This window comes from Lissotriton vulgaris, chromosome 5, assembly GCF_964263255.1.
Source record: "Lissotriton vulgaris chromosome 5, aLisVul1.2, whole genome shotgun sequence".
Classification (NCBI taxonomy): Eukaryota; Metazoa; Chordata; class Amphibia; order Caudata; family Salamandridae; genus Lissotriton; species Lissotriton vulgaris.
This window is the reverse complement of record NC_141693.1, coordinates 871,197,555-871,212,063: the sequence shown is the minus strand read 5'-3', so window position 1 is coordinate 871,212,063 and position 14,509 is coordinate 871,197,555.

Here is a 14,509-nt window from a genome sequence, read left to right as displayed (position 1 = left end):
ACCAAACTACCAAGCCAATTCTTATACTGGGAAGGAAACAAGCTACCGGGGACCGGTTTCTGGCATTTCAGCCGTCTTCGGCCCGGCTTGCTTGAATCCTGATGGTGCAATGAGCTAGGGACTCACATCTGAGTATACCCTTCCACGCTTATGGTGGACAAAAATGATTCAGAAAAGGGGGTGGTGATGAACAGAGTGTCTGAATTAAGCAGAACACTCTTACCCAGTCCAAAGATCAGGGCTTGATCCATCACCATTTTTAGCTCACTGCACCATCCCAGCTCAGAACTTGGCTATATGCAAAATAGTCTGACCCTGGCCCAGTGCATCATGGGAACAGGGCTGACCAAACTACCAAGCCAATTCTTATACTGGGAAGGAAGCAAGCTACCGGGGACCGGTTTCTGGCATTTCAGCCGTCTCCGGCCCGGCTAGCTTGAATCCTGATGGTGCAATGAGCTAGGGACTCACATCTGAGTATACCCTTCCACGCTTATGGTGGACAAAAATGATTCAGAAAAGGGGGTGGTGATGAACAGAGTGTCTGAATTAAGCAGAACACTCTTACCCAGTCCAAAGATCAGGGCTTGATCCATCACCGTTTTTTAGCTCACTGCACCATCCCAGCTCAGAACTTGGCTATATGCAAAATAGTCTGACCCTGGCCCAGTGCATCATGGGAACAGGGCTGACCAAACTACCAAGCCAATTCTTATACTGGGAAGGAAACAAGCTACCGGGGACCGGTTTCTGGCATTTCAGCCGTCTTCGGCCCGGCTTGCTTGAATCCTGATGGTGCAATGAGCTAGGGACTCACATCTGAGTATACCATTCCACGCTTATGGTGGACAAAAATGATTCAGAAAAGGGGGTGGTGATGACAGAGTGTCTGAATTAAGCAGAACACTCTTACCCAGTCCAAAGATCAGGGCTTGATCCATCACCGTTTTTTAGCTCACTGCACCATCCCAGCTCAGAACTTGGCTATATGCAAAATAGTCTGACCCTGGCCCAGTGCATCATGGGAACAGGGCTGACCAAACTACCAAGCCAATTCTTATACTGGGAAGGAAACAAGCTACCGGGGACCGGTTTCTGGCATTTCAGCCGTCTTCGGCTCGGCTTGCTTGAATCCTGATGGTGCAATGAGCTAGGGACTCACATCTGAGTATACCCTTCCACGCTTATGGTGGACAAAAATGATTCAGAAAAGGGGGTGGTGATGAACAGAGTGTCTGAATTAAGCAGAACACTCTTACCCAGTCCAAAGATCAGGGCTTGATCCATCACCGTTTTTTAGCTCACTGCACCATCCCAGCTCAGAACTTGGCTATATGCAAAATAGTCTGACCCTGGCCCAGTGCATCATGGGAACAGGGCTGACCAAACTACCAAGCCAATTCTTATACTGGGAAGGAAACAAGCTACCGGGGACCGGTTTCTGGCATTTCAGCCGTCTTCGGCCCGGCTTGCTTGAATCCTGATGGTGCAATGAGCTAGGGACTCACATCTGAGTATACCCTTCCACGCTTATGGTGGACAAAAATGATTCAGAAAAGGGGGTGGTGATGAACAGAGTGTCTGAATTAAGCAGAACGCTCTTACCCAGTCCAAAGATCAGGGCTTGATCCATCACCGTTTTTTAGCTCACTGCACCATCCCAGCTCAGAACTTGGCTATATGCAAAATAGTCTGACCCTGGCCCAGTGCATCATGGGAACAGGGCTGACCAAACTACCAAGCCAATTCTTATACTGGGAAGGAAAAAAGCTACCGGGGACCGGTTTCTGGCATTTCAGCCGTCTTCGGCCCGGCTTGCTTGAATCCTGATGGTGCAATGAGCTAGGGACTCACATCTGAGTATACCCTTCCACGCTTATGGTGGACATAAATGATACAGAAAAGGGGGTGGTGATGAACAGAGTGTCTGAATTAAGCAGAACACTCTTACCCAGTCCAAAGATCAGGGCTTGATCCATCACCGTTTTTTTAGCTCACTGCACCATCCCAGCTCAGAACTTGGCTATATGCAAAATAGTCTGACCCTGGCCCAGTGCATCATGGGAACAGGGCTGACCAAACTACCAAGCCAATTCTAATACTGGGAAGGAAACAAGCTACCGGGGACCGGTTTCTGGCATTTCAGCCGTCTTCGGCCCGGCTTGCTTGAATCCTGATGGTGCAATGAGCTAGGGACTCACATCTGAGTATACCCTTCCACGCTTATGGTGGACAAAAATGATACAGAAAAGGGGGTGGTGATGAACAGAGTGTCTGAATTAAGCAGAACACTCTTACCCAGTCCAAAGATCAGGGCTTGATCCATCACCGTTTTTTAGCTCACTGCACCATCCCAGCTCAGAACTTGGCTATATGCAAAATAGTCTGACCCTGGCCCAGTGCATCATGGGAACAGGGCTGACCAAACTACCAAGCCAATTCTTATACTGGGAAGGAAACAAGCTACTGGGGACCGGTTTCTGGCATTTCAGCCGTCTTCGGCCCGGCTTGCTTGAATCCTGATGGTGCAATGAGCTAGGGACTCACATCTGAGTATACCCTTCCACGCTTATGGTGGACAAAAATGATTCAGAAAAGGTGGTGGTGATGAACAGAGTGTCTGAATTAAGCAGAACACTCTTACCCAGTCCAAAGATCAGGGCTTGTTCCATCACCGTTTTTTAGCTCACTGCACCATCCCAGCTCAGAACTTGGCTATATGCAAAATAGTCTGACCCTGGCCCAGTGCATCATGGGAACAGGGCTGACCAAACTACCAAGCCAATTCTTATACTGGGAAGGAAACAAGCTACCAGGGACCGGTTTCTGGCATTTCAGCCGTCTTCGGCCCGGCTTGCTTGAATCCTGATGGTGCAATGAGCTAGGGACTCACATCTGAGTACACCCTTCCACGCTTATGGTGGACAAAAATGATTCAGAAAAGGTGGTGGTGATGAACAGAGTGTCTGAATTAAGCAGAACACTCTTACCCAGTCCAAAGATCAGGGCTTGATCCATCACCGTTTTTTAGCTCACTGCACCATCCCAGCTCAGAACTTGGCTATATGCAAAATAGTCTGACCCTGGCCCAGTGCATCATGGGAACAGGGCTGACCAAACTACCAAGCCAATTCTTATACTGGGAAGGAAACAAGCTACCGGGGACCTGTTTCTGGCATTTCAGCCGTCTTCGGCCCGGCTTGCTTGAATCCTGATGGTGCAATGAGCTAGGGACTCACATCTGAGTATACCCTTCCACGCTTATGGTGGACAAAATGATTCAGAAAAGGGGGTGGTGATGAACAGAGTGTCTGAATTAAGCAGAACACTCTTACCCAGTCCAAAGATCAGGGCTTGATCCATCACCGCTTTTTTAGCTCACTGCACCATCCCAGCTCAGAACTTGGCTATATGCAAAATAGTCTGACCCTGGCTCAGTGAATCATGGGAACAGGGCTGACCAAACTACCAAGCCAATTCTTATACTGGGAAGGAAACAAGCTACCGGGGACCGGTTTCTGGCATTTCAGCCGTCTTCGGCCCGGCTTGCTTGAATCCTGATGGTGCAATGAGCTAGGGACTCACATCTGAGTATACCCTTCCACGCTTATGGTGGACAAAAATGATTCAGAAAAGGGGGTGGTGATGCACAGAGTGTCTGAATTAAGCAGAACACTCTTACCCAGTCCAAAGATCAGGGATTGATCCATCACCGTTTTTTAGCTCACTGCACCATCCCAGCTCAGAACTTGGCTATATGCAAAATAGTCTGACCCTGGCCCAGTGCATCACGGGAACAGGGCTGACCAAACTACCAAGCCAATTCTTATACTGGGAAGGAAACAAGCTACCGGGGACCGGTTTCTGGCATTTCAGCCGGCTTCGGCCCGGCTTGCTTGAATCCTGATGGTGCAATGAGCTAGGTACTCACAACTGAGTATACCCTTCCACGCTTATGGTGGACAAAAATGATTCAGAAAAGGGGGTGGTAATGAACAGAGTGTCTGAATTAAGCAGAACACTCTTACCCAGTCCAAAGATCAGGGCTTGATCCATCACCGTTTTTTAGATCACTGCACCATCCCAGCTCAGAACTTGGCTATATGCAAAATAGTCTGACCCTGGCCCAGTGCATCATGGGAACAGGGCTGACCAAACTACCAAGCCAATTCTTATACTGGGAAGGAAACAAGCTACCGTCGACCGGTTTCTGGCATTTCAGCCGTCTTCGGCCCGGCTTGCTTGAATCCTGATGGTGCAATGAGCTAGGGACTCACATCTGAGTATACCCTTCCACGCTTATGGTGGACAAAAATGATGCAGAAAAGGGGGTGGTGATGAACAGAGTGTCTGAATTAAGCAGAACACTCTTACCCAGTCCAAAGATCAGGGCTTGATCCATCACCGTTTTTTAGCTCACTGCAGCATCCCAGCTCAGAACTTGGCTATATGCAAAATAGTCTGACCCTGGCCCAGTGCATCATGGGAACAGGGCTGACCAAACTACCAAGCCAATTCTTATACTGGGAAGGAAACAAGCTACCGGGGACCGGTTTCTGGCATTTCAACCGTCTCCGGCCCGGCTTGCTTGAATCCTGATGGTGCAATGAGCTAGGGACACACATCTGAGTATACCCTTCCACGCTTATGGTGGACAAAAATGATTCAGAAAAGGGGGTGGTGATGAACAGAGTGTCTGAATTAAGCAGAACGCTCTTACCCAGTCCTAAGATCAGGGCTTGATCCATCACAGTTTTTTAGCTCACTGCACCATCCCAGCTCAGAACTTGGCTATATGCAAAATAGTCTGACCCTGGCCCAGTGCATCGTGGGAACAGGGCTGACCAAACTACCAAGCCAATTCTTATACTGGGAAGGAAACAAGCTACCGGGGACCGGTTTCTGGCATTTCAGCCGTCTTCGGCCCGGCTTGCTTGAATCCTGATGGTGCAATGAGCTAGGGACTCACATCTGAGTATACCCTTCCACGCTTATGGTGGACAAAAATGATTCAGAAAAGGGGGTGGTGATGAACAGAGTGTCTGAATTAAGCAGAACACTCTTACCCAGTCCAAAGATCAGGGCTTGATGCATCACCGTTTTTTAGCTCACTGCACCATCCCAGCTCAGAACTTGGCTATATGCAAAATAGTCTGACCCTGGCCAGGTGCATCATGGGAACAGGGCTGACCAAACTACCAAGCCAATTCTTATACTGGGAAGGAAACAAGCTACCGGGGACCGGTTTTTGGCATTTCAGCCGTCTTCGGCCCGGCTTGCTTGAATCCTGATGGTGCAATGAGCTAGGGACTCACATCTGAGTATACCCTTCCACGCTTATGGTGGACATAAATGATTCAGAAAAGGGGGTGGTGATGCACAGAGTGTCTGAATTAAGCAGAACACTCTTACCCAGTCCAAAGATCAGGGCTTGATCCATCACCGTTTTTTAGCTCACTGCACCATCCCAGCTCAGAACTTGGCTATATGCAAAATAGTCTGACCCTGGCCCAGTGCATCACGGGAACAGGGCTGACCAAACTACCAAGCCAATTCTTATACTGGGAAGGAAACAAGCTACCGGGGACCGGTTTCTGGCATTTCAGCCGGCTTCGGCCCGGCTTGCTTGAATCCTGATGGTGCAATGAGCTAGGTACTCACAACTGAGTATACCCTTCCACGCTTATGGTGGACAAAAATGATTCAGAAAAGGGGGTGGTAATGAACAGAGTGTCTGAATTAAGCAGAACACTCTTACCCAGTCCAAAGATCAGGGCTTGATCCATCACCGTTTTTTAGATCACTGCACCATCCCAGCTCAGAACTTGGCTATATGCAAAATAGTCTGACCCTGGCCCAGTGCATCATGGGAACAGGGCTGACCAAACTACCAAGCCAATTCTTATACTGGGAAGGAAACAAGCTACTGTCGACCGGTTTCTGGCATTTCAGCCGTCTTCGGCCCGGCTTGCTTGAATCCTGATGGTGCAATGAGCTAGGGACTCACATCTGAGTATACCCTTCCACGCTTATGGTGGACAAAAATGATGCAGAAAAAGGGGTGGTGATGAACAGAGTGTCTGAATTAAGCAGAACACTCTTACCCAGTCCAAAGATCAGGGCTTGATCAATCACCGTTTTTTAGCTCACTGCAGCATCCCAGCTCAGAACTTGGCTATATGCAAAATAGTCTGACCCTGGCCCAGTGCATCATGGGAACAGGGCTGACCAAACTACCAAGCCAATTCTTATACTGGGAAGGAAACAAGCTACCGGGGACCGGTTTCTGGCATTTCAACCGTCTTCGGCCCGGCTTGCTTGAATCCTGATGGTGCAATGAGCTAGGGACTCACATCTGAGTATACCCTTCCACGCTTATGGTGGACAAAAATGATTCAGAAAAGGGGGTGGTGATGAACAGAGTGTCTGAATTAAGCAGAACGCTCTTACCCAGTCCTAAGATCAGGGCTTGATCCATCACAGTTTTTTAGCTCACTGCACCATCCCAGCTCAGAACTTGGCTATATGCAAAATAGTCTGACCCTGGCCCAGTGCATCGTGGGAACAGGGCTGACCAAACTACCAAGCCAATTCTTATACTGGGAAGGAAACAAGCTACCGGGGACCGGTTTCTGGCATTTCAGCCGTCTTCGGCCCGGCTTGCTTGAATCCTGATGGTGCAATGAGCTAGGGACTCACATCTGAGTATACCCTTCCACGCTTATGGTGGACAAAAATGATACAGAAAAGGGGGTGGTGATGAACAGAGTGTCTGAATTAAGCAGAACACTCTTACCCAGTCCAAATATCAGGGCTTGATCCATCACCGTTTTTTAGCTCACTGCACCATCCCAGCTCAGAACTTGGCTATATTCAAAATAGTCTGACCCTGGCCCAGTGCATCATGAGAACAGGGCTGACCAAACTACCAAGCCAATTCTTATACTGGGAAGGAAACAAGCTACCGGGGACCGGTTTCTGGCATTTCAACCGTCTTCGGCCCGGCTTGCTTGAATCCTGATGGTGCAATGAGCTAGGGACTCACATCTGAGTATACCCTTCCACGCTTATGGTGGACAAAAATGATACAGAAAAGGGGGTGGTGATGAACAGAGTGTCTGAATTAAGCAGAACACTCTTACCCAGTCCAAAGATCAGGGCTTGATCCATCACCGTTTTTTTAGCTCACTGCACCATCCCAGCTCAGAACTTGGCTATATGCAAAATAGTCTGACCCTTGCCCAGTGCATCATGGGAACAGGGTTGACCAAACTACCAAGCCAATTCTTATACTGGGAAGGAAACAAGCTACCAGGGACCGGTTTCTGGCATTTCAGCCGTCTTCGGCCCGGCTTGCTTGAATCCTGATGGTGCAATGAGCTAGGGACTCACATCTGAGTATACCCTTCCACGCTTATGGTGGACAAAAATGATACAGAAAAGGGGGTGGTGATGAACAGAGTGTCTGAATTAAGCAGAACACTCTTACCCAGTCCAAAGATCAGGGCTTGATCCATCACCGTTTTTTAGCTCACTGCACCATCCCAGCTCTGAACTTGGCTATATGCAAAATAGTCTGACCCTGGCCCAGTGCATCATGGGAACAGGGCTGACCAAACTACCAAGCCAATTCTTATACTGGGAAGGAAACAAGCTACCGGGGACCGGTTTCTGGCATTTCAGCCGTCTTCGGCCCGGCTTGCTTGAATCCTGATGGTGCAATGAGCTAGGGACTCACATCTGAGTATACCCTTCCACGCTTATGGTGGACAAAAATGATTCAGAAAAGGTGGTGGTGATGAACAGAGTGTCTGAATTAAGCAGAACACTCTTACCCAGTCCAAAGATCAGGGCTTGATCCATCACCGTTTTTTAGCTCACTGCACCATCCCAGCTCAGAACTTGGCTATATGCAAAATAGTCTGAGCCTGGCCCAGTGCATCATGGGAACAGGGCTGACCAAACTACCAAGCCAATTCTTATACTGGGAAGGAAACAAGCTACCGGGGACCGGTTTCTGGCATTTCAGCCGTCTTCGGCCCGGCTTGCTTGAATCCTGATGGTAAAATGAGCTAGGGACTCACATCTGAGTATACCCTTCCACGCTTATGGTGGACAAAAATGATTCAGAAAAGGGGGTGGTGATGAACAGAGTGTCTGAATTAAGCAGAACACTCTTACCCAGTCCAAAGATCAGGGCTTGATCCATCACCGTTTTTTAGCTCACTGCACCATCCCAGCTCAGAACTTGGCTATATGCAAAATAGTCTGACCCTGGCCCAGTGCATCATGGGAACAGGGCTGACCAAACTACCAAGCCAATTCTTATACTGGGAAGGAAACAAGCTACCGGGGACCGGTTTCTGGCATTTCAACCGTCTTCGGCCCGGCTTGCTTGAATCCTGATGGTGCAATGAGCTAGGGACTCACATCTGAGTATACCCTTACACGCTTATGGTGGACAAAAATGATTCAGAAAAGGGGGTGGTGATGAACAGAGTGTCTGAATTAAGCAGAACGCTCTTACCCAGTCCAAAGATCAGGGCTTGATCCATCACCGTTTTTTAGCTCACTGCACCATCCCAGCTCAGAACTTGGCTATATGCAAAATAGTCTGACCCTGGCCCAGTGCATCATGGGAACAGGGCTGACCAAACTACCAAGCCAATTCTTATACTGGGAAGGAAACAAGCTACCGGGGACCGGTTTCTGGCATTTCAGCCGTCTTCGGCCCGGCTTGCTTGAATCCTGATGGTGCAATGAGCTAGGGACTCACATCTGAGTATACCCTTCCACGCTTATGGTGGACAAAAATGATTCAGAAAAGGGGGTGGTGATGCACAGAGTGTCTGAATTAAGCAGAACACTCTTACCCAGTCCAAAGATCAGGGCTTGATCCATTACCGTTTTTTAGCTCACTGCACCATCCCAGCTCAGAACTTGGCTATATGCAAAATAGTCTGACCCTGGCCCAGGGCATCACGGGAACAGGGCTGACCAAACTACCAAGCCAATTCTTATACTGGGAAGGAAACAAGCTACCGGGGACCGGTTTCTGGCATTTCAGCCGGCTTCGGCCCGGCTTGCTTGAATCCTGATGGTGCAATGAGCTAGGTACTCACAACTGAGTATACCCTTCCACGCTTATGGTGGACAAAAATGATTCAGAAAAGGGGGTGGTAATGAACAGAGTGTCTGAATTAAGCAGAACACTCTTACCCAGTCCAAAGATCAGGGCTTGATCCATCACCATTTTTAGCTCACTGCACCATCCCAGCTCAGAACTTGGCTATATGCAAAATAGTCTGACCCTGGCCCAGTGCATCATGGGAACAGGGCTGACCAAACTACCAGGCCAATTCTTATACTGGGTAGGAAACAAGCTACCGGGGACCTGTTTCTGGCATTTCAGCCGTCTTCGGCCCGGCTTGCTTGAATCCTGATGGTGCAATGAGCTAGGGACTCACATCTGAGTATACCCTTCCACGCTTATGGTGGACAAAAATGATACAGAAAAGGGGGTGGTGATGAACAGAGTGTCTGAATTAAGCAGAACACTCTTACCCAGTCCAAAGATCAGGGCTTGATCCATCACCGTTTTTTAGCTCACTGCACCATCCCAGCTCTGAACTTGGCTATATGCAAAATAGTCTGACCCTGGCCCAGTGCATCATGGGAACAGGGCTGACCAAACTACCAAGCCAATTCTTATACTGGGAAGGAAACAAGCTACCGGGGACCGGTTTCTGGCATTTCAGCCGTCTTCGGCCTGGCTTGCTTGAATCCTGATGGTGCAATGAGCTAGGGACTCACATCTGAGTATACCCTTCCACGCTTATGGTGGACAAAAATGATTCAGAAAAGGTGGTGGTGATGAACAGAGTGTCTGAATTAAGCAGAACACTCTTACCCAGTCCAAAGATCAGGGCTTGATCCATCACCGTTTTTTAGCTCACTGCACCATCCCAGCTCAGAACTTGGCTATATGCAAAATAGTCTGACCCTGGCCCAGTGCATCATGGGAACAGGGCTGACCAAACTACCAAGCCAATTCTTATACTGGGAAGGAAACAAGCTACCAGGGACCGGTTTCTGGCATTTCAGCCGTCTTCGGCCCGGCTTGCTTGAATCCTGATGGTGCAATGAGCTAGGGACTCACATCTGAGTATACCCTTCCACGCTTATGGTGGACAAAAATGATTCAGAAAAGGGGGTGGTGATGAACAGAGTGTCTGAATTAAGCAGAACACTCTTACCCAGTCCAAAGATCAGGGCTTGATCCATCACCGTTTTTTAGCTCACTGCACCATCCCAGCTCAGAACTTGGCTATATGCAAAATAGTCTGAGCCTGGCCCAGTGCATCATGGGAACAGGGCTGACCAAACTACCAAGCCAATTCTTATACTGGGAAGGAAACAAGCTACCGGGGACCGGTTTCTGGCATTTCAGCCGTCTTCGGCCCGGCTTGCTTGAATCCTGATGGTAAAATGAGCTAGGGACTCACATCTGAGTATACCCTTCCACGCTTATGGTGGACAAAAATGATTCAGAAAAGGGGGTGGTGATGAACAGAGTGTCTGAATTAAGCAGAACACTCTTACCCAGTCCAAAGATCAGGGCTTGATCCATCACCGTTTTTTAGCTCACTGCACCATCCCAGCTCAGAACTTGGCTATATGCAAAATAGTCTGACCCTGGCCCAGTGCATCATGGGAACAGGGCTGACCAAACTACCAAGCCAATTCTTATACTGGGAAGGAAACAAGCTACCGGGGACCGGTTTCTGGCATTTCAACCGTCTTCGGCCCGGCTTGCTTGAATCCTGATGGTGCAATGAGCTAGGGACTCACATCTGAGTATACCCTTACACGCTTATGGTGGACAAAAATGATTCAGAAAAGGGGGTGGTGATGAACAGAGTGTCTGAATTAAGCAGAACGCTCTTACCCAGTCCAAAGATCAGGGCTTGATCCATCACCGTTTTTTAGCTCACTGCACCATCCCAGCTCAGAACTTGGCTATATGCAAAATAGTCTGACCCTGGCCCAGTGCATCATGGGAACAGGGCTGACCAAACTACCAAGCCAATTCTTATACTGGGAAGGAAACAAGCTACCGGGGACCGGTTTCTGGCATTTCAGCCGTCTTCGGCCCGGCTTGCTTGAATCCTGATGGTGCAATGAGCTAGGGACTCACATCTGAGTATACCCTTCCACGCTTATGGTGGACAAAAATGATTCAGAAAAGGGGGTGGTGATGCACAGAGTGTCTGAATTAAGCAGAACACTCTTACCCAGTCCAAAGATCAGGGCTTGATCCATTACCGTTTTTTAGCTCACTGCACCATCCCAGCTCAGAACTTGGCTATATGCAAAATAGTCTGACCCTGGCCCAGGGCATCACGGGAACAGGGCTGACCAAACTACCAAGCCAATTCTTATACTGGGAAGGAAACAAGCTACCGGGGACCGGTTTCTGGCATTTCAGCCGGCTTCGGCCCGGCTTGCTTGAATCCTGATGGTGCAATGAGCTAGGTACTCACAACTGAGTATACCCTTCCACGCTTATGGTGGACAAAAATGATTCAGAAAAGGGGGTGGTAATGAACAGAGTGTCTGAATTAAGCAGAACACTCTTACCCAGTCCAAAGATCAGGGCTTGATCCATCACCATTTTTAGCTCACTGCACCATCCCAGCTCAGAACTTGGCTATATGCAAAATAGTCTGACCCTGGCCCAGTGCATCATGGGAACAGGGCTGACCAAACTACCAGGCCAATTCTTATACTGGGTAGGAAACAAGCTACCGGGGACCTGTTTCTGGCATTTCAGCCGTCTTCGGCCCGGCTTGCTTGAATCCTGATGGTGCAATGAGCTAGGGACTCACATCTGAGTATACCCTTCCACGCTTATGGTGGACAAAAATGATTCAGAAAAGGGGGTGGTGATGAACAGAGTGTCTGAATTAAGCAGAACACTCTTACCCAGTCCAAAGATCAGGGCTTGATCCATCACCGTTTTTTAGCTCACTGCACCATCCCAGCTCAGAACTTGGCTATATGCAAAATAGTCTGACAATGGCCCAGTGCATCATGGGAACAGGGCTGACCAAACTACCAAGCCAATTCTTATACTGGGAAGGAAACAAGCTACCGGGGACCGGTTTCTGGCATTTCAACCGTCTTCGGCCCGGCTTGCTTGAATCCTGATGGTGCAATGAGCTAGGGACTCACATCTGAGTATACCCTTCCACGCTTATGGTGGACAAAAATGATTCAGAAAAGGGGGTGGTGATGAACAGAGTGTCTGAATTAAGCAGAACGCTCTTACCCAGTCCAAAGATCAGGGCTTGATCCATCACCGTTTTTTAGCTCACTGCACCATCCCAGCTCAGAACTTGGCTATATGCAAAATAGTCTGACCCTGGCCCAGTGCATCATGGGAACAGGGCTGACCAAACTACCAAGCCAATTCTTATACTGGGAAGGAAAAAAGCTACCGGGGACCGGTTTCTGGCATTTCAGCCGTCTTCGGCCCGGCTTGCTTGAATCCTGATGGTGCAATGAGCTAGGGACTCACATCTGAGTATACCCTTCCACGCTTATGGTGGACATAAATGATACAGAAAAGGGGGTGGTGATGAACAGAGTGTCTGAATTAAGCAGAACACTCTTACCCAGTCCAAAGATCAGGGCTTGATCCATCACCGTTTTTTTAGCTCACTGAACCATCCCAGCTCAGAACTTGGCTATATGCAAAATAGTCTGACCCTGGCCCAGTGCATCATGGGAACAGGGCTGACCAAACTACCAAGCCAATTCTTATACTGGGAAGGAAACAAGCTACTGGGGACCGGTTTCTGGCATTTCAGCCGTCTTCGGCCCGGCTTGCTTGAATCCTGATGGTGCAATGAGCTAGGGACTCACATCTGAGTACACCCTTCCACGCTTATGGTGGACAAAAATGATTCAGAAAAGGTGGTGGTGATGAACAGAGTGTCTGAATTAAGCAGAACACTCTTACCCAGTCCAAAGATCAGGGCTTGATCCATCACCGTTTTTTAGCTCACTGCACCATCCCAGCTCAGAACTTGGCTATATGCAAAATAGTCTGACCCTGGCCCAGTGCATCATGGGAACAGGGCTGACCAAACTACTAAGCCAATTCTTATACTGGGAAGGAAACAAGCTACCGGGGACCTGTTTCTGGCATTTCAGCCGTCTTCGGCCCGGCTTGCTTGAATCCTGATGGTGCAATGAGCTAGGGACTCACATCTGAGTATACCCTTCCACGCTTATGGTGGACAAAATGATTCAGAAAAGGGGGTGGTGATGAACAGAGTGTCTGAATTAAGCAGAACACTCTTACCCAGTCCAAAGATCAGGGCTTGATCCATCACCGCTTTTTTAGCTCACTGCACCATCCCAGCTCAGAACTTGGCTATATGCAAAATAGTCTGACCCTGGCTCAGTGAATCATGGGAACAGGGCTGACCAAACTACCAAGCCAATTCTTATACTGGGAAGGAAACAAGCTACCGGGGACCGGTTTCTGGCATTTCAGCCGTCTTCGGCCCGGCTTGCTTGAATCCTGATGGTGCAATGAGCTAGGGACTCACATCTGAGTATACCCTTCCACGCTTATGGTGGACAAAAATGATTCAGAAAAGGGGGTGGTGATGCACAGAGTGTCTGAATTAAGCAGAACACTCTTACCCAGTCCAAAGATCAGGGCTTGATCCATCACCGTTTTTTAGCTCACTGCACCATCCCAGCTCAGAACTTGGCTATATGCAAAATAGTCTGACCCTGGCCCAGTGCATCACGGGAACAGGGCTGACCAAACTACCAAGCCAATTCTTATACTGGGAAGGAAACAAGCTACCGGGGACCGGTTTCTGGCATTTCAGCCGGCTTCGGCCCGGCTTGCTTGAATCCTGATGGTGCAATGAGCTAGGTACTCACAACTGAGTATACCCTTCCACGCTTATGGTGGACAAAAATGATTCAGAAAAGGGGGTGGTAATGAACAGAGTGTCTGAATTAAGCAGAACACTCTTACCCAGTCCAAAGATCAGGGCTTGATCCATCACCGTTTTTTAGATCACTGCACCATCCCAGCTCAGAACTTGGCTATATGCAAAATAGTCTGACCCTGGCCCAGTGCATCATGGGAACAGGGCTGACCAAACTACCAAGCCAATTCTTATACTGGGAAGGAAACAAGCTACCGTCGACCGGTTTCTGGCATTTCAGCCGTCTTCGGCCCGGCTTGCTTGAATCCTGATGGTGCAATGAGCTAGGGACTCACATCTGAGTATACCCTTCCACGCTTATGGTGGACAAAAATGATGCAGAAAAGGGGGTGGTGATGAACAGAGTGTCTGAATTAAGCAGAACACTCTTACCCAGTCCAAAGATCAGGGCTTGATCCATCACCGTTTTTTAGCTCACTGCAGCATCCCAGCTCAGAACTTGGCTATATGCAAAATAGTCTGACCCTGGCCCA